The sequence below is a fragment of the Passer montanus genome, unplaced genomic scaffold (genome assembly GCF_014805655.1).
Source record: "Passer montanus isolate IOZ18808 unplaced genomic scaffold, ASM1480565v1 scaffold9, whole genome shotgun sequence".
NCBI classification, from domain to species: domain Eukaryota; kingdom Metazoa; phylum Chordata; class Aves; order Passeriformes; family Passeridae; genus Passer; species Passer montanus.
The window spans coordinates 13,496,261-13,515,406 of NW_024374367.1; the positions used below are offsets into that span (position 1 = coordinate 13,496,261).

The 19,146-nt window shown below is 47.3% G+C and overlaps 1 protein-coding gene across 6 annotated transcripts in view; it reads right to left on the reverse strand.

The window, feature by feature from the left end:
- FOXP1 (forkhead box P1) overlaps nt 1-19,146 on the reverse strand; it is a 380,068-nt gene that overhangs the window by 359,025 nt on the left and 1,897 nt on the right. The window contains exons 1-4 of one of the 6 annotated variants that reach the window (XM_039733877.1): nt 19,086-19,146; nt 18,181-18,336; nt 14,013-14,183; nt 13,740-13,896 (exon numbers count right to left, since the gene is read on the reverse strand). The exons of 1 other annotated variant lie outside the window; for it this stretch is intronic. The gene's annotated coding sequence lies outside the window, so the exon portion shown is untranslated. Of the gene's footprint in view, nt 1-4,081; nt 4,324-5,113; nt 5,645-13,739; nt 13,897-14,012; nt 14,184-18,180; nt 18,337-19,085 lie in introns of those variants that run through there. 4 more of the 6 variants (XM_039733864.1, XM_039733869.1, XM_039733866.1 and 1 more) reach the window with 4 other exon arrangements.

The following is a 19,146-nucleotide window of genomic DNA, read 5'->3' on the forward strand; positions in this document are numbered from 1 at the left end:
CTCACGGGGCGAGCACTCCTGGAACAGGCCCATATTACAGCATTAATATAATTTACAAAATGGTTAAAAATCAGAATGTTTTTCCTTCGTGAAAAATAACACACTTAATGCTTTTCATCTGGCACATAAAATTTACAATACCTCCAGGAACATTTTCTTTGGTTAAATCAACACTATTGGTACTTTTTTAGCCTATAAGCATATTACAGCCCCAGCTTTTTATGGGATTTTTTGGTTGTTGTTTTCACCCATTGTAATAAACTTTTCAGAACCAGAAATGATCAACGATAAAAACCATTCCCATGTCAAACAATTTTAACTACTGCTTTTAAAACAATAATAAAAAAGGCGGGGCTGGGAGGGGGAGAAGGACTGGCTGCAAACCTGACTCGCGCAGCGACTATCTCGCCGCAATTAATACGGAGCAATGCCTGCGCGGCCGGACTCGATGCTGCGCCCGGAATTGTTTCCACGCCGCTTGCAGCAGGCAGCCGAGCAGATGTTGGCTGTTAAAGGGCGCAGACGACAGCAGTTCATGACTCCTCGGAGGCGGCTGCGCCACATCTGCAGCCCATGAAGGCAGGCAGAGACAGCGAGAAGGCCGGGCCAAGCCAAGCCGGGCCAAGCCAGGCCAGGCCAGGCCAAGCCGAGCCGAGCCGAGCCAGGCTTTTTCTGTGCTAAAAATAGAGGAGGTGTTTGTTTGCTCCGCTGGAGCAGAGCATCCCGGGCGCGCCGGGAGCGGCAGCCGCTGCCTCCGAGCGCCGCTCCGCACGCCCGCTCCTCATTAACCGGGCGGCGATCCAAGTTCATCTGGGCCCCAGAGAAAGGCAGTGCTTGTGTTTAGACCGCACAATACTGACATAACATTAACAGATTTACATATGCAAAACTGTGAAGCAACAGGCATTCCCCCTCAATTGACCCACAGCTTGTAGTGGCTGCCGAGTTATTCCCTGCTTAGGCTCCGTAACCAAGTGGGCGTCATGCGACTACCATCTGGGTACCACTTATTTAAAGCTGGCAGTCTCTCTGTAATAGGCAAGCTGGCAATAAGCAGGAAGGGAATAAATTGCATCATTTAGTTAACATCCACTTGCTTTGCGGCTGTTAAAAACCCATGACTGAATAATAATTTGGTTATTTCTTTTGCCAGACAATGCTGTCAGCCAAAAGCGTACTACGCATGCTGCAAAACGTCAGCTTGCAAAATTTCCACTTTAAAAATAAATTAAAGAAATTTGCAGTATAATGCGAGCTAAGAAGTTTTTCTAATGCTAGCAACTCAAAAGCAATCGAGCTCTAAAAATAAATATGCACTACTGTAGTCACCAGATTCTGCTTTTCCCTAAAATCTTCTTTGTTTTTATCAGCCACCCACCCCAATCCATTAAATTTGCCAAACATCACCAACCTGGCCCGTTACAAGCACAGGAACTGGGACTTGCTTGCAGGAATGTTCTTTAGATCCCAACACTTCTCCATTTCATGCTACCCACTGCCCTTCTCATCCTTTGCCTTAATTCATAGATTTTATCATTTCCTTCTGTCTGACAAGTGCTTTCACACAAATTGGTATCAAAGAAAGTGGCTGAAACCGGAGACCACTGAAATACAGCCAGAACGTAGCCTTTGTTAAAAAAACAAAAAAGGAGGAAACAAAGACCTTTTGAAGTGGGTTTCTCTTTGGGGCTCTTTAGTTTGCAGAAAATTAAGTTACCAATAGTAATCAATTTTTTTTTTGGTCCTAATTTGCTCGAAATACAGCCTATGCACACGTATCTCCACATCCATCTCTCCTCAGGACTAAAGGAAAAGCCCATGCTGAGTGCATTTTTGTACTGCAGAGATAACAAGGCTTTGCATTATACAGTGGGAAAAGTCAGAAGAAACGTTTCCATTGGGATTAATGGCGAGGATGAGCCCAGAGCACAGTCCACAGGTAAAAGCATCTCAGCATCTCCACCTCCCACAAAACCAGGCTCGCTCCTCCCTCGCTGCATTTTGAAGGGGCACCAGGGACTCTGAAGTGCAGAAAGAAGACAACCAACAGTAAGTGGGAAGCTGAGTTCATTAGGAACTCACTTCCAGTGCCAGCGATGGAGAAGAGGACAGCAGAGCAGAGCCAGGCTGCCACACACCTCTCACATCCCTGATGCCTCCAGCACCCACACTGGTATGGCGCAGGAACGTCACACAGCTGGGCATGGGGACACCAAAGGCAGATGGGAGACACTTGTCCTCCCCTCCCCACCCCTACCTTGTCTCCACACAGGGCTGGGCCACTCAGACAGAGGTGCCAACGCTGCTGGTGGCAGGTACATCCAAGGGCAGGCATGGATTCAGCACATCACAAAAATCCAGCAGCCATGCAGCACAGCCCTGCTGCAACAGCACCTTCAGCACTCAATCTCAAAATCCTTCCTGAGCTAGCACACACGATTGTTCACTTCAAAAAAAGAACCGTTTGGAAAAGCAGCTTTTAACAGAGTTCCACAGCACTGGGCAGCTCTTGCTGCTGCACCTGGGATGCTCAGCCCGAGGCAGGCAGGGAAACACAGGACCCAGGGCCACCCACAGCTCTGCACAAGGTGGGACCACCACTCTGGAACACAGCAGACCTAAGGGCACTGTAACAGCCTGCAGGCTTTACAGACAGGAACAAAAGCAAGATGGAAGGATTTTAGTTGGCACCAACCTGACAAGACAGTGTCCATTGAAGGGTGAGAGTAAAAGAGGGAACAGAAACTGAGGGCAGAGAGAAAAATCTGTCAGAGGAAGTGTAATGCCAGAAACTGCTCCAGGACCTCATGGCTGGATGCCAACTCAAAAGTATCAAAAGAAAAAAAAAAAAAAAAGGGCTACAGAGCCCCTAAAACCTTCCTGATTAAAGAATCTCTGCAGGCTGAGGTTTGTCAAATCATACTTGTGCTTGCTGCTCCACCACTCTCACCCAGAGATCTCATGTTGGAGCACTCCTCTGGAGAGGAGACCCAAGGCATGCAGTAACTTTGGCAAGGAGAGATGTGCATCCCCTAAAGCATTTGTGTAACTCAGAGAGTGTTTGAAGAGCTCTGCAGCACTAAGCCTTAGCACTGTTAATTGTACACACCATACCCACGATCATCAACGTTGTCACCCATGTAGTACATTACTGTATGGTCAATCTCCCTAATTATTCTTGAGTTATTTTTTCCAGTAGATCTACAAAATTATCAGCATAAATCTCAAAACATTTACCAGTCAACAAACTCAGCACAACAGACATAAGCTTGGCCCTGATAAATAAAAAGACTAAGGAAAATGTATTTATTTGTAGCAAATGTCCTTTCCTATAACCATCAAATAGATTACAGCTGCATTTCTTTCCTCGCACTGCACGCTGGGATCCAGGCATTTAACTAGCACACACTACAGTGCTGGATTAATCATAAATAGAATATATTTTTAAGTGCATTAATTATGTAACAGATGCTTCCAGGACTCCAATGGAGGTAATTTTTAAAATCCCAGTGTACAGTTTTATGAATCTGTGCAGTTTCAAGGTTGTTTTTAATTTGCACTCAATACTACACTTATTTAAAACCAAGAGGTAATCAACCACTGCCTAATTTTTATTTTTTTTTTCAGTTCAGGCTGGAAGACATACCCTACACTGTTGCTGTAGGACACCCCAACTGGCAACAGAGGTTCCTCCCATTTCTCTGCCATGATGATGGGTCTCAATAACGAGCTGTGTGAATGCAAGAATTCTTCATTTGCCTTCTATTAATTTCTCCTCCTCAGACTGATTTCTGCCATTCAGAAGTCTGGGTCTCCTCCTGCACATTCCCACTCACGCAGCAGATGTGATTCAGTGCACACAGCACACATGGAGGCCCTGACAGGGGCAGTGGGGCACAGACAGGATGCTCAGGGCTTCCAAAGAGCCCTTTATTTATTGATGGGGTACCATGAATGGTTGGACTCAATGATCTCAGAGGTCTTTTCCAGCTTTAATGATCCTAATTCTATGAAATAACTCTCATTGCTTTGAAAAACGGAATTAAATTGAGGTCACTTACTGGAGAAAAATGGGGTTTACCTTGATAATAACAAAAACGGCACATCCAGCTCCTGGCTGCAGCACTGCTGTGACAGGGACACGGGTGGGACAACAGAGATCTCAGCAGCCTTTGGATGGCTGCACTGGAGCACCCCGGGGCACAAGCACCACAGCCTCCATGTGTTGGATGAGAAGTTTGCTTTCCTTTCCATCTTTGCACATCTCATAACTCCTGGATCCAAGTCACACATCTCCTCACAGAGCTTCATCTCTGCATCTGTCTGCAACGCTTAATTTGTCATGACTTGGAGGGGCATTTTTCCAGGCACTCACTGCATGTGCAGCCTGGGAAGTGGCAGAGCCCATTCCCTGATAACTGCCTTGGACTCCCCCTGCAACAAACCCTCCCTCTGGTCCTGGAGGTGAGGGGAAAATACAGGAGCACACAGAGCAATTAAGGTTCCAATCAGACGTGGTGTTGACACATAAGAATAAACAGTGAATAACCCTAATGGAAGGTGAGGGTTGTTTAGGAGCATACAGTAATTACACATGCAGAATATGGAACCTCAGCACATGCTGAAGAGAGGGGGTGAGCACAGGAGGGGTTCAGGACCACAGCTCTGCTCACCTGCACATCAGCTGCCCCCAGGGATATCCACACCTCAGGTCGGGCACAAACCAAGCAGGAACAAAGGGTGGGTAACAAGAATTTTATTCCTACTGAATATTTTATCCTGGCTGCTACTCCTTTCCAGAAATAAAGGTAATAATTAAAAGTGAGGGCTAACACTTTGCTGCCTCACTTCACAGACTGCACATTCCAATTCCTCAACAAGGCAATGCAAAACCAGGCAGTGAACAGGCTGAAGTCAGCTGGAGAAGGCAAATGACTTTGTGCAACACCAGAGAGGCCCCAGGGCAGGCAGCTGGGTGCTGGGCTGGGTCTCACTTCCCTGGGCACAGCACAGCCAGTCTCCACCAGTGCCCCCTGACAGTGAAAGCCCTTGTCCCAGCCTCCCCCAAAATGATCCACTGGCTCTGATGGGGTATGGAGAATGCCCAGCTCACCTCATCACCATCACTGGTCACACAGCAGGGCTTGGGGGCAGTCAGGGACACCCTGCAGTGCTGCTCTGTGGTGCCAACCCCTCCCAAAACACTCCGCTGCTCCACCTGCATCAGAGCATAGGGACAGCAAGGCAAGAGAAGCTCTCAGGGACAAGAAGGTGCCTCCACATGAGGAGGGAGAGCAGCCCTGAGCACACAGCAGGGTAGAGGGACCAGGTCCCTGCCAAACTGCAGCACGGCCTCGCCCCCACAATCCCTGTGACACGGGAATGGCAGCACCATGCCAGGTTATCTGTCACAAGGTGATAAGACTCGTGGGCTGTACCTGCTTGGCATGGCTCGAGCAAGGCTCCCTCGGGGCTCCTCTGCTTTCACTTCCTATTAATGTGCACCTGCACCCATATCAAGAGCAGGAAAAGCATAAACTGTATTCAAAGCTTTACTCAAACCCCCACTGGAAGCCTGAGTTGATGCCAGGGCACGCCAGCACCTGGGCTCACCAGCAGCCCTGCTGGTGGCACTGCCTGTGGCTGTCCCTGTGCCAGAGCCACCACGGCCACCCACACTCCCCAGACACCCCCATGCCACACACACCCAGCACACCCAACCTGCACAGCACCCAGTGAACACAGGGCAGGGGACAGACCCTTTTTGGGTCAACCTGTTCCTGAGCTCTGGACACCTCTTTCCTTATCAGCTTGGCTCTCTGACTCCACAGGCGCACGGCAGGCTGGGCACAGCTTTATCTGAGTTTTATGTGCAGCTGCATTTGCTTATCGCACAGATAAGTTATTATAAAAACAAGAAGAAACAGCAGCAGCCAGTAACCCGGGTATCTCAGTGCCCTCATCACAAATTCCCAGCCTCTGGACCAGCTCATCATCCAGAGCTCACAGGGAAGAAGGAAAACCCAAAGAATACATGATGCCAGGACATGCACAGTGACAACTTCAGTACCTGGCACTAAGGGAGCAGCATCACATTAACAGTTAGAGGAAACCCACACTTGGCAGCTTTGGCAGGGTGGTCCCACCAGCAGGCACTGCTGGGAACATGCCCAAGGGCGGCTGGGCTTGGAAGGATCCTCTGCCTGGACTAAGAGCACATCCAGACACAAAGCCTCTGCAGAGCTCTCACATTACACTAAACACTATCAAGTGGCCAAGGGGGTGGCCCTGAGCCCTTCAGATCCTCCTGTGATCTCCAGAATCCAATGAGGATGTTCAATTGGCAGAAAACATTTTTTCCTGCTAGTTTGCCACTGGTTCAGCTTCCTGTGCAGTCCCACCTCTGGTCAGCTGAAGCACAGGGGACGCAATGGGAAGCACACCCAGGGAGAAGCTGAGATACCTGAATCTACTAAACTGCAGAGTGAACCAAGCCCTCGCTCTCCATGGCACCAAGCGCGCTGTCAAATAGTCAAATTGAAAGTAGCTTTCATCTGAGAAAAAACAAAGGAGGCAAAGGCTTTGCAAGGAAACAATTCTCATTTGACACGTGTCACGGAGCTGCGAGCGCGCCTGAGTCACGGCACACGTGTGGACCATTGTGAGCGATGTGTCCTCCTCCTCAACCTGCCGAGAGCAGCCACCAGGCAGAGGTTGAAACATGCGGAGGTGATTCAACACCGATGAGCAGAAACACTGAGACGTGCTGTTCTGAACACAGGGGCTGTACCTGACACCACTTGTATTTACTCAGGAAAGTTTTCTGCCCTGTGTGACCTTCCCCTGCTAATTTACCCACGTGTTAAGCACAATCTCCATCCCACCCTGGATGGCTCACTACAATCCAACAAATACTTCCAATACAGGCAGAGGGTTTTTTTCTTTTGAATCTGTAAAAAATATACGTTGAAAACTTGAATATTACTTGTTACCTGACAAAACATTATACTTTCTGTGTGCTTATGGCATCAACCAGGAAAAAAAAAGCCACAAAAAAATGGAAGGGGGAAAAAAAAATCTTCCTACAGAACGTAAATATTTGTGAATAGCAAGAATGAAGTATTTCCATGAAGCTTTCAATAAAAGATAACTGCATGCCAAATTTTGCCAGCAGATACAGGCACATAACTCCAGCTGAAGTTACTCAGAACTGCCCAAGTTTCTGAGAGGCCAACTCAAGCAAACAGTGTTCATGTCCAGAAGGACTGTGAGCTCAGGAGCTGAGGCCACATTCCCAGCTCTTTTGAGAGAGGCAGACGAGATCTGTTTCATATCAGTGAAGAACTTCAGAGATGAGTCAAACCTGCAGGATTTGCTGCAATACTCGCTGCAAAAGAGGATGTGAGAACTGGCAAGTACGCTGTGTTTACTCACTGTGCCATCTAATTCTGGAAACTCGAGCTGAGATTCAGCGTTCGAGCACGACTCCAAGGGGTGGTGGGAAGATCCTGGCCCTGTTACAAAGCCACCCGCTGGGCTGAACTGGTGCTATCTGCTCCAACAGGGCCATGGGCTGACCCAGACAGAGGTTCTGCAGCTGGCAGGAGAAGCCTCCTCAGGGCAGAGGCTGCAGCACATCTGCCTCCAGCCCAGGGACGAGCCTCCGCAGGCGCTGGCGCACACGAGGAGCAGAGATGCTCTAAAAATCACGCACTGCTTCAGTTAATGACACAGATTTACTCTGGGTGTTAGCCTGTTTTGCTAAAAAAAGCCAAGCAGATTTTTTTTTTCCTTTCTTCCTGGTGCAAACTGTCCTTTATAGAGACTATTAATATCCCTCTTCCTTCAGTTTAAGCTCTACTTCTCTTCCTTGTTCTCCCACTGACTTAAAAGATAAGTTGCAAAACGAGATCTAATTTATCTCTATCTTTTGTCCTCATCCCTTCCCTCCTGTTACTGCCTGGACAGGCAGATTGCTCTGTAGGGAACCACTGCATGGAGCACAGAGTTTATATTTGCTGCAACACTCACATCTTTAAGCAGAAAATGAAAGATTTTACCTAGTTTATACTAAACAGAACGCCTTTGGTTCTGGCCTCATGTAATTAATTCTGCACAAAGTAGTAACTTAGATAAAACACCTTGCTATAAGCAGACACCTCAAACTGCTGTGAATATTCCTCACTATCAGACACCAGTGAAGACAACAGCAGTGGATGGTGGCTGCCAGGAGGTTACGATGAAACAAATGCATTTTTATTTTTTCCCTTTAAATTAGAAAAGATTATCATTTTACTCAGCAATGCCCCTTATTAAATTGAAACTCTCCACATCAGAATTAAACACATCCTATCTACTCAAAATGAAGTGTATTATTTATCAGTAATATTTAATGACAAAAACCTGATAACTTTTTCCGATTATACCACTGATTTCCTCCAGTCATGCATCATTGGCTCTGCTGGTCATTAGCATTATCACAGTGCATAAACTCTGGCTTAGGCAGCAAGTTTGATAACAGAGCCAGACACCTATAGCTACCATTTTTCAGTTTGTTCAGATTTACTAGTTTACCTCTCTATGAGCGTGCCTCTATCTAATGGCATCGATTAAAATCCCTAAAAATCCTAGACAGTAAATTTCCATTTCCATGCAGCACGCTTCTGCACACTCAGAATCCCTCAGTAAATATAAAGCACTTGCTGAAAAATCAGATTTCCCCTTCAACTGGCTGAGGACCCTTTTCCTGAAAGACTATACTCCAGCCAATCTGAAAAATAAATAGGAAATATTTAGCCTTCTCTGACTGTTTAATGCCAGGGATACACTGGATAGGCTTAAGATATTTTAGTTTAATTCACAGGCAATGTTCCATTTTAACTTCTATGAAATAGTATTTTTGAATGCTGCAGATACTGCTTTTATAGGAGTGGAGGAAAAAAAAATCAGAACAGATAACATGGTACAAAATCAGCTCAAATATACCAAGATGGGTTTCTCCCATTCTCAGTTAAATCCTGTAAATAAAATGATGGATTAGAAAGGTTTTCTGAGCACGACCATCATTCCTCACACTACTGGACTTCAGAAAACTTTGATGGGTAAAGCCAGAGAAAAACTTTAAAATACTTGTACAAACAATAATTTTGCTGCATACTTTTGATATTCCTCTTTCAAAGCCTTTCGGATATCAAGTAATTTATCACTGAAAAATACATTTTCTCTTTTCCAAAACTACAATTCAGGAGCTTTACAAACCTTAATATGTATTATCTGAACACACATGCACGGGCATATCATTAAAAACTAACAAAAACAATTTATTACGAGCTATTTCAGAGCCACCTTCTCCCAGTACTCATTTAATTCAATGACAGCAGGATAGGGCCCCTGACAACTCTCTGATTAAAATTAATTACTAAAGCTGTTAAGACTTTATTACTATTGCAAAACTTACTGTGAAAAATCTCTCTTCTAAATCTGCTAATGCAGGTACAGGCCATGATGTTCTGCACAAACATCCAGAGAGAGTCTTATATGTTACACACATGAATATTCTAAGACTTTATTATCTAGCCGAATTGATTTTATTTTAATTTTCTTTTTTTTTTTTTTTAACTCAGTCCATCCAAGGGAGCTCCCATGATTTCAACAGGGGTACTTAGAGCCTAGGCCACATAACTGAAGCTAAATCTGCCTGTGATATGGAAATACAACTATTTATGAAATTCACCCGAGGGGAAGGGATAATTTACAGCGCACTGATCAGCAGTTTGCATGGTACTGTCTGAAGGAGCCCTGTTTGAGAAGGAGAGCTGTTATAAAAGCAGCAAGTATCAATACTAACACAATTGGTGCCACTGGGTTATGCTATTTGCTGATCAGAATCCATCTCTCGCACAGAAAATTTTGGTTTTGGTGTAGTTTCAGTATCACTAACTGCAGCATTAGAGGTTGGGACCATACAAGAAACAGCAGCGACTTGATGAGGTTGATCCCAAATTCTGTGATCTGCTGAGGCAAAAAATGGATCGAGCCCTGGCAGCGAGGTTGGGAGCATGGGACGCAGGAGCGCTCACACAGCCCCTGCTCCTCTCACCCAGGGGCTTCAGTCTGATCCTTCAAACATGAAACAGTGAAAAATACTGTCATTGCTCTCCTACCTGCTGCTCTACCTGCACGTGCATTGTCCCCAAAACACACTTCTGACCTGACTGAGCACCAGCCAATGTCAAAACCCTGGCCAGGCACATCCTCCCCTGGACTGCCAGCCTTTCCCACACAAACCCAGCTTCAATGTGCTCCAAACCCAGTGTCCGGAGCCACCCCGTGATGCCCCACAGCACTGCACTGCTTTTAAGGGGATTTCTACCACAGGAGGATTTACAAGACTGATTTTAATGGAATTTTTCTCTCCAGCGCAAGTATGAAACGTGGGAACTGGGCTGGACCGGCTGCCTGAGCGGCTAACAGAGATTTGTCATGAGGTTCATGGGAGACAGAGTTCATGACTCACTGTCAGTGAGCTCACTATTACAACATAAAAACTGTTATTAAAAATAAAAATGCAAGCACCAAAAGGAACACTTCAAGAAGGTTTTAACTTCTTAATCCCAAAGAGAATACCCTTGAAACGAGGTTCGCAGCAGGCCCAGCGGACAAAAATCCATAAAAGAAAACCTTGCTATCAAAAATCTATTGGAACAGCACATTGTAGTTGAAAACCCACCTCCCTATTTCTGCTCCCTTGGTATTCCCAGAAGTTCCTTAGGAAGAGGTGTCTCACACTCATCTCCCAGCTTTCCAGCAGCAGAAAAACATACACTTCACATTCACTGTGCAACACCAGGAAGATGCTTTTTAAAACTGACATGGGTTCCTAAAGAAATATCAGTTAATTACTTAATCCTCCTTAATGGAATGATCAACATCCTTTCAGCAAACAAAGCTGTGATGATTTAACGTTTTACTGCTCTGGGAGAATTAACCCCGCTCCTCTCCCGTCTGCTGCGGCCGCTCGTTTCTTTAGAATCAGTTCCATTTATTCACTTCTGCAGAGCAGCCCCTGCACCCAGGCAAGGAAAAAAAAAATAGACAAAAATCTGCCTGGGTGTTATTCTGCCAAGGCCTGACCTCCAGACTGACAGAAAGGCAGGTGGCCCAGGCACCCAGGAAATCAAGGTACGAGGCAGCACAGAGCAACAAGCCCCAGCGTGAGCCTGGAACAACTTCATCAGCATCCCAGGAACACCACTTCAAAAGGAGCCGGGGAGGGATGTTTGAATCCCAGCTCAGACAGCTCCTGAATCCCTGAGAACCCCGTGGCTGTCGTTCTGGCAAGAACAAAAGTCCTTTCAGGGCTCCACTGCTCGCTGCAACCAGACCCATGCTCACACAAAATTCTGCAGGCAAGTGTTGTGCAAGAAAGGGAATTCAGCATCGATTTTTGTGATCAGATGTTTAGTGGCTGCTCTGAACACTCCAGCAATCCCCCCTCACCGTTTTATCTTCCTTTATCACATGCTTTTTAATAGAGACATGACATTCTGCTTACTGCTGGGCTCTCTCTATTTATCTCTCTCTTAACAACACTTTGGCATCATCGGCTCCGCTATCTAAATCAGCAATAGTGCATGTCCGGTCACATAAAACCGGAGAGGGCTTCCCGAGATGCCTTGGGAACTCTGACTACTCCGGTTTACTGATGTGTTAATATGCCCCATCCACTAATTAATGAACAAACAGCTTAGCCAGGGAGCTGGGGGAGGGACACCAACACGAAGACTGTGGAGAGCCCAAGGAAAGACACTTGACCCTAATTGTTAGCAACAAGATGACAAGACTGATCGGGAAGTACAGCTAAAACTCAGATCCAACATGAAAGGAAATGTCTGGCGAAGAGGGGAAAACTAACGATGCCATTGGAGGCTGCAGCCAACCTGCCGCACTGTGCCACCTTCTGTCGGGCTGTCAGCACTCAGTGCCCAGCACCTGGCCTGGGCTCCTCAGCACCCATCACATCCCTCTCTCCATGCCCAAATCCTCATCCTCCTCCTGCGACCCTGCAGCTCCAGGGTGTACGCTCCAGCCAGGAAAAACTGGAGTTTGTTCCAAGCCATGACGGGGTGATGAGAAAGCGCGGCTCACGCTGCACCTTCCCAGCAAAACCACCTGCAGAATTCCAGCCAGTGGGTTTTAAGAAGGGCCAAAGTCTGACTGAAGTTTCAGACAGACCCAGTTTTACCCGGGGCAAAACATTCTTCATCTTAAAAACAGCCTGGACCACGTACCACAGCAGATATGCCTGCAGATGCACCAGCAAGAGGGTGCTGTGCTCCATGTGCACTTTGGGAAACGCTTTCATATAGAGTTCAAAACCTTGGAAAAAAGGTTTTAAGCTCTTTCTACCTGAAAAATCAATTCAACTGAGAGTCAAAGCAGTGCAGGAGATGCTGCAGCACCATGCTCTGGGACACACACCCAGGAGAAAGTTGATTCACAGATGGCACGTCCAGTGTAGACACACCGCGAACGCTGCGGAGCCCCAGTTTTCAGTGCCAGTTTTTTAATTTCAGTGCCTATTTTTTAAATTCAGTGTCCCTGAATTAAACCAACTTATTGAGGAAGCAGGTTCTCCTAATAAAAACACAGCAGCGACAAGCATTGTACAGACAGCACCATTAGCAGTAAACAATACACAGGAGAATCATCCCAATAAAACATTCTGGGTATTTATTTCTGTTGCTTTCCGAGACCATTGCAACTGAATGGGAAACTGGAAGGGAAAAAAGCCCACAATTAGTTTCAGAATAGCACTCCCAGAAACACTGTAGCCTATCAGATCTATGTAAATATTTTATTATATGGGTTCCATTTCAGTAGATCTGTCAAGATATTTACAGGGCTTGACAGTATTTCTGCCTTTAATTAAATTTTCACACACATACTTTAATGTAATTTAAATAGATTATTAGTTGTCAGAATATAGTATAAATTTTGTTTACGATTTAGTTACTTTAAGTACTCACATTGAGGAAACTCATTTAACCCCCTGACTGAGGAGCATTAAGTGTTGAGATGAGACTTCTAAAGAGCTTCTACTGCCCTTTGCACTCTTGCAATAATCTTAAATTACTACAACTTAATTGCAATTTCAAGGCACTAAAATGGAGATGCTTTAAAAACAGCACCAGGAGGGTCAATGAGAGGAGAAAAATTATTTAGTCCTCCTCAGGTACCTCTTAGGGAGAAACTGATTTTGCCCATGCTCTTCTCTTTGCCCATTTTCCACAGAATCCCGTCTTCATTTGCAGAATGACGCGGAACAAAAAGTCATCAAGATTATTCTGGATACTTGCCACATCCAAACAGCCATTAGACATAAGCCTGCTCACTTGCATGCATGGGAGAGACCCGTGCCAGGAGAACAGAAAGACAAAACCCTAAAGCGCATTTGCAGAGAAGGCTGCACACGAACAGAGCCAGCAGCTCCTTTGACTCGGGAGCTCCAGTGCTGGAGTAAGGAAAAAGAGCACGTGTTAAACCATCCAGAAACCCCAACCAACAAATAACTGATCTCCGCAAAACAGCGCAACCGATTCCTCTACAGCACAAAACATATCTTTTTAAAATAAAAGACCACACCAATCCCACAATTAAGTTTCTCCTCTAATGACTGCATGGTTTATTCTGTGCTGGTTTCTTTCCCCCCTCTCTCTACACTGGCATCACCTTGTTACCTGCAGGAGCTGCAATTCCCAGCACAGCGAGCTGCGGGAATCGAACCGCGCAGCGAGCAGGCTGTGAGCAGCGCTTCTGTCAGCGCAAAACCCAACCACTTCTAGCAACCACAAGATCTTCTCCGTCTCTTCTTGCAACGAGACACTTCACAGGGATCTGGCCAACAGAAAAACAATCAGACTCACGATTTGAACAGCGCCGTGCCTCAGCACGGCCGGCGCTGACGCGCGTCCTCGGTGGCACGACGTTAAGGGCTCCCAGCCTGGCCATACCTTTCGAAGCACCGGAATAAAGTTTGCTTGCCAGGACCTCTAAGATCAGTCTCAAAGACGCTGCTGATCTCTAGTGCACAGCGTCTCTGAATTCCACCTAGCAAATGCTTTCTGGCTTCTCCTGCGTGTCACATCTCTGCCGAAGCGCTCGCCGGGTGTGAAAACACGCTACTATACGTGGAGGGAGGGGGAGAAAAAGTTTCAGTGATATGAGTTAGTGGCACAGACCAAAAGCCAAAGGCAGCGACATCAGCAGAAGCCCCAGTTGATGCCAGCACGCTCTGGATCGGGCCCAGGGCAGCTGACTGCACCCTGAGCTCAGCCCTGGAGACATGGGGACCACGCCATGCCCACGGGCCATGTTCAGAGCAGGGTGCCACTGTGTCCCCACGCTGCTGACCACCCCCTGGGCTTCCCCTCCAGCCACCAGCCCCTTCCCACCTGCTTCCCCAGCAGAGCATCGCAGGGAAAAGCTCTGGGAAGCAACCTGACAGCAAGGCTCATCTGAGGAATAATTAAGATGCGTTATTAAGTTCAGCTTAAATACGGACAGCAAACAAAACCCTCATGCACCCGAGCCCTGCAGGATCTGATCCTGCTCCCCTTGGAGTGGGAATCCCCGGGAAAGCTCTCTCCCAGCCACCCTGTCCCTGCATACATGATGCTGGATGTGCTGGGAAGGGCAGGAGAGGCCTGAACAAACGCTACAATTCCAAAAGACACTCAGCTACCTGCAAAAACCCCACCGAGCCTTCTTCAGCCCTGCTCAGCTGCATAAAAATATTTCAGCTCAGTGCCTTGAAGTTGCAATTAAATTGTAGTAATTTAAGATTATCACAAGAGCAAAGGGCAGCAGCAGCTCTTCAGCAGACTCCTCTCACCACTTAATGCTCCTCAGTCTTGGGGTTAAATGAGCTTCTTTAGTATAAGTACCTTAAAGCAAGTGAATCGTAAACAAAATTTATACTATTTTCTGACAGCATATAATCTATTTAAATTTATTAAAGCTTCTCGGAGAAAATTTAAGATGACAGAAGTATCATTATGCCCCATAAATAACCGGACAGCCTTGCCGAAATAACTGTATTTTACATACATATCCTACATATGTGTGCGCATATGTTATTTCATTTGATACACAAATACACGCTCAACGGATATTTCACAAAAGGAATTGTGTTATCCAGTTCAATCTCTCAATCTAAATGACCACAAGAGGTACGAATACTAAACACTAGATACATTCCATATATTTGCCTTTTTACTACCAGCCTTTTTCGTCATTTTTTACAGTGCTGTGAAACAGAAGTAATTCAGGAGCTACAAATGTTTACAGTATATCACATCAAGGATGATAATGTGAATTTTGCCTCTGAAAAAAGGTGATCCACTCCATGAGGAACGCACACTGCGGCATACGCTGCACGCTAATGTCCGATGCACAATTCCCTGCTCAACTTCCCTGCTCCTTCTCCTACCAGGGCAAAACCCAGCTGTGTTACGGTTACTGGTGGAACTGATTTAAGCAGAAAATGTTTATAGATGTTAAAAAACATTACACATTACGCAAAATGGCTTAATAGCATACATGTGCATGTTTAATGCACATGCTTTTTATTGTCTAATTAAAATATATACCATAAAAAAAATCTTTACAGGCTTTAGAGTAAGTTATGCAGGACAGTTATGAAACCTTACCTTACAGAAAGTATAAAGTACTTATTGTGAGATCTGCACTGCTAATTAAAAAAATGCTTATGCAAAAAGATTTAGGATTTCTTAATTCTTCAGCAGATGTGCACTTGGTCTGCCTCCTGATTAATATACATTAGGGTAGCAGGCTCTTACTTGGATTTTTTTTAAATAGATATTTCCATTGTTTTAGAATACTTTAAAGGATTGAAAGTGACGCACATTTAAAGTTTGAGTTCAAGTGTTTGAACACAAACATGAAACTGTCACACAACAAAACTAACCTCACTCCCCTGGTTCATTTCAATTAGTACCTAAATCCTAACTGTTTACTGAAATAAAATCAAGTGTCTATTAATACTCTTTACTGCTACTTCCACTGAAAACTACACAGTAACAGTCTCTGTGATACAGACATGAGAAGACACATTACACATAGTCTTGTAAAAATCCCGGCGTATCAAAACCAAGGTCCATCCTGACTGCTTGGCAACATGTTTGAAGGAAAGATATTACAAGTTTTCCAAACTCTAGGAATGCAGTCATCCAATATACAGTGTTTAATCACAACCAAACTCCTCTATTATACACCAACACAGAACTTACACAGAGAGAGAAAAAAAAAAACAAATCCACGTTTCCTTTCAATTCAGCGATCCAGAAATAAAAGCTGAGTTGCACAGAACTTTTAGGTTTTTCTGAATTGCACTAATTTAATGCCTTCTTCTCTGCAGCTCTAGACAGCGTAAACATAATCAAATCCTAAGTCCCTCTGAAAGTGTAAAAATGCACTTCAAACCATCATCACTTTAAAAAAAACAAACAAACCCCAAACCCCAGCCCATGCACAGAAAACTAACTTTGCAATCAAAACCGTAAGCAACAGAAAGCCGTGTCTGAAATAGTAGTTATTTTTCTCAGAGTTATCCTTTGGTTTCACAACAAAGATCAGCATTTGTAATGGTCCATTTCTGCATAAGTGAACATATAGCCTTGCTGCCTGATCGAATAGTCCAGAGCTTTCAGTGAGGCAGCTCCTGACAACAGCCCAGCAGCAGCTTTGTTTGATCTCTCCTGCCTTCCTTAATCTGGGTTGTCAAGGTTCACTTGTTGGAGGCTGTTTACTTTACTTTTTCCAGAAAAAAAAAAAAAGTGATTTTTTTTTTCCTGTCTCTCATACAATGACTAATCCAAAGACTAAGGGGGAAGAATGCTGCCAATGCAAGATGTTAAAGCTACAATACCTTTTTGCAATGAGATTTTAGCCGACACCTTTTGAATGGTAACTAGTGGAGAGCTTCCTCCCCCAGTGCCCTGCTCCATTCAATATGGTTGGGAGATAGTTCAAACAAAATGTGCAGGGGAAAAGCTTCAGAGCAGAGAAGTTGAAACGAGCAGCCCCAATTTCCCTGTCTTCCCCCAAATGTAGCTGCCGAGATGCACGGTACCTCCTTGCCCACACTCGCTTCTCTGGGAACTTGAGTTATTTCAGGCTCTCTCAAACTTACAAAATGTAAGAGCTTCTCAGCAGTAACAAAAACTGTAAAAATAATACTAAACCGAGCAAAATGCATGTTTTCCAAATTATTAAAGTAAACTGTGGATTACCAGCATAGGCAAAAAAGTTTCTTCCATGACATGCTCGCAACTTTGTCTAATTAAGCAGCTGTCACTAGTGACATCAACATTTGGTGAAATCAGGTAAAATCCAAGTTTAGAAAAACTGTATGGAAAGCAAACACAGTTTAGAGAACTGTTTTAATATTTAGAACCATCCAGCACCCCAGAAATCAGCAGGCTATACAGTGTAGACGACACACTACGAGCAGTACACATCCATTACTCACTCCGAGAGCAGTTACTAAAAATGAAACCTTAAACTTCTGAGCACAGAAGTTGGGCTCCAGCTTCTCTACAGAAGCGGCTCAGAGAGCGCTCGCAAGCGGCAGATGCCTCGGGTAGTGACGGGAGGGCTGCGCGCTGCCGCCGCTCCAGGCTCAGAGGGAACCGGGAGGAAAAGGACGGGGGGAAAAGGAAAAACAAAACAAAACAAAAAAAAAAGTAATCTCGCTCGGCTTGGTTCACTCAAAGCAAAAACACGCAATTAAAATCATTACAGCGAAGTGGCAGCAGAAGAGTCGCTGAAAGCGCGGCGCTCCAGCCCGCCCGGCGATGCTCCGCGCCGGGGCCGCCCGCTCATTAACAGTTCCCGGGCGGTGCGGAGGGGCCGCGCTGCGCCCCGCGGAGCCCTGCCCGCGCAGCTGGCTTGCTTTGGCTTTTTGTTGTTTTGGGGGTTTTTTTGTTTTTTTTTTTTTCTTTTCCAGTAAAGAAAGAAACCCACAAGCCGGCGGGGCGGGGGTGGGGAGGAGGGAGGCGCGGACACGCCGCTCGGCCGCCGGCAGCGCGCACCCCTCCGCTGCCCGGGGACGCGGCCGCGCAGCGCGGGCCGGCAGGTGCGCGGGGCGGCCCTACTTACCGGGCAGCGGCGGCGGCTCCGCGGCGCGCAGCGAGCCGCGGCTCCGTCCCGAGGCTCCGCACCGCGGGGCTGCGCGGGAGGGGGACGTGCGCGCACACACGCGCCTGAAGGATGCGCGGTCCGCACCCGCGCAGTGAGAAGTTGCGCCGGGCTGATCTGGGGAGGAGCGGGTGTTTATTCAAACACTTCGTTTCGAAAAAAAAAAAAAAGAAAAAAAAAAGAAATGGGGGGGGTGGAAACCCACAAGCCGGCGGGGCGGGGGTGGGGAGGAGGGAGGCGCGGACACGCCGCTCGGCCGCCGGCAGCGCGCACCCCTCCGCTGCCCGGGGACGCGGCCGCGCAGCGCGGGCCAAGAAATGGGGGGGATGGGCGCAACGCGTCCAGGGACCCGCGGTGGGGGCGGATGCGCGGCGGGGCTCCGCGCCTGCGGAAGGAGCTGCGCGGGCGTAAAGCCGCAACAGGTGCCCGGGGAAGGGGGAACGGGCAGCCGGGCACAGCGCGGGGGGGAAGGGGGCGCGGCCCCACCGCAACTTCTTGCCCCGAGTGCAGAAGTTGGGGCGTACGCGCCCCTTGCGCGGCGGCGCGGAGGGACCCGGCGGAAAACACGCGGAAAGCGCGAGCGGGGCTGGGAGGGGGGCGGGACGCGCCGCATCCCACCACGGCGGGGAGTGCGCGCAGCGCGGGGCGGGGGGGAAGTTTCCAAAGTGGGCGGGGAGGGGGCGCGGGAGGCCCCGCAGCCCGGGGAGGGGGCTCCGCATCCGCGCACCGCCGCCCCACATCCCCCCCCACCCCCCCAGTACCGCGGCGGCGCTCGGGGAGGGGCGGCCGGGCACGTGGGGTCGGCGGGGGGAAAAGTGCAACAGCCCCGGAGGAGCGGGGAAAGTGTCGGGGGGCGCCGGACTCACCCGCAGGACTCGGCCCTGCCGCTGCCCAGCACGGCGCGGCCGCGGCGCGGGCGGGCGGCGG